Below are 1,801 nucleotides of genomic sequence, written 5' to 3'. Positions count from 1 at the left end.
TATGCATACAATAGCAATAGGCAAACCTTCACACTTCTTCACAAATTTCCAAGCTAAGTTCTATAACTCGAGTGGACACTTTCTATCAGGATCATTCCAAAAGGCTGATTTGTAGAATAACTCCCAAGAGTTCGATTTGTCAAGTGGTTCCAAATGAACTGAAGACATATTAGTTGCCAATAATGATACTTCATGCTTTCTTGATGTGATAACAAATTGTCCACTAGATGGAAAGACAGTCCATATCTCCAACGAAACATTAGTAGTCCAAACATCATCTAGAACTAAGATGTATCTTTTACCTTGGAGGTACTCGTAGATGGTCTCAGCCAGGATTCTAATCTCCATTTTAGGTGCATCAATTGGCATGCCAAATTCTCTAGCAATCCTCTTCAGCAAGTCTTCAACATGACAAATCTCCGACACAGTTACCCATGCAGCAGCATCGAAGGTTACTTTTACAGTTTTGTACACATGAGCAACCAAAGTTGTTTTCCCCACACCTGCCATGCCTCACACAGTGGAAATCTTGATTCTTTTGTCTTGCATGTCACCTGTCAGCCATTGCATCAATTGCTGCTTGTGCTCAAAGATCCCTACATGGTCCTCGTCCCTTGAGAAATTGAAAACTCGATGAGCCATGTGGCCATCATTTCTGCCAATTTCTGGCATGGCGTAGTGCTCCTTCCTTTGTATAGCACCTTGAAGTCTGCCATTGATATCTTTAAACGTGTGCGCAAGTCGGCGCCAGGTCTTGACATGCTTGATCCTCTTCTTCATCTTGGCAACAAACCCTCCATGCTTCTCCTCCAACTTATAGGTGAACTCGTCGACCACATCTTCGATCTCGAAAGCGAAGCCCCTGATCCTCTCGACAAAGAGGCCAGTTCTATCATCGGCGTCCTTGAACCGCTCTGCACCTTTCAGATATGCCTGCATACTTTCAAGCTCATACTTGGCTTCACTGATCTGACCGAGCAGACCCTTGAGGGCCGAGGCTTCATTGCAAAGCAGCGATGTGTCGAAGGTTGCTGCCTCGTTCGCCAAGGCCGCACCCAGCTTGACGATCAGTAAACCTACAATTGCTTCGGCCATGGTGGGATTGGGAGATCAATCTGAGTGCTCTTGTGTGTGTGCTATTGGAGGGGGGAAAGACTAATGCCCCCTTGGAATAGATTCCACCGGCCAGAGCAGGTGAAATCAAGGAAGAAATCCTCTAAATCTGAACCGGGTTTTTGGGAATAGCTGGTTGGCTAGAGGATTTGACCAACTGTACGATTGGTTAGAGAAGCGAAGTCCTCTTTTTTCTATAGAGGTGGCACCTAGTACATCCATTTGGCATGATGCGACTCTGAGGGTAGATAAGAAAACTCGCTTGACTAGTCACCGGCCGGCCGGCCAGCTTAAACAACTCAACAAACAGCTGCTGGCCAATTCACAAGTAAGCATGCATCATCAAAGTTGGCATCATCAATAAACAAGAACATGTAGATAAATTTTTATCTTCAGTTGCCATGCTAGCTTGGATCCAACATAGCGTACACACTGTTCAAGTCTTTGGCCTGCCGCCTGCCGGTTGGGGTTTAAAGCAAACTTGATCATTATATAGATGGTGTTCTGTGGGATGAGGACCAGGGTATCACGAAATATCATTTTGTTCAATTGTCCGCCATTTTTACGCCTGTAGATGACGGGGTTTAGGTGTTTTAGACCTGGATCTTTTTCGGTTTTACACCTGGAATGTATGAATGTGGTTCTTCTTGCAAAGCGGTTGTGTAAATTGGAATCAGATAATGAAGGT

At 44.8% G+C, this 1,801-nt stretch overlaps 1 pseudogene; it reads right to left on the bottom strand.

The window, feature by feature from the left end:
• Nucleotides 1-6: 6 nt before the first annotated feature.
• LOC123177637 (disease resistance protein RPM1-like) lies at nt 7-1,095 on the bottom strand (annotated as a pseudogene).
• Nucleotides 1,096-1,801: the final 706 nt, after the last annotated feature.

This window comes from Triticum aestivum, unplaced genomic scaffold, assembly GCF_018294505.1.
Source record: "Triticum aestivum cultivar Chinese Spring unplaced genomic scaffold, IWGSC CS RefSeq v2.1 scaffold24745, whole genome shotgun sequence".
NCBI classification, from domain to species: Eukaryota; Viridiplantae; Streptophyta; class Magnoliopsida; order Poales; family Poaceae; genus Triticum; species Triticum aestivum.
The sequence above is the reverse complement of the archived record's forward strand: the minus strand, read 5'-3'. Positions and strand labels throughout refer to the sequence as shown.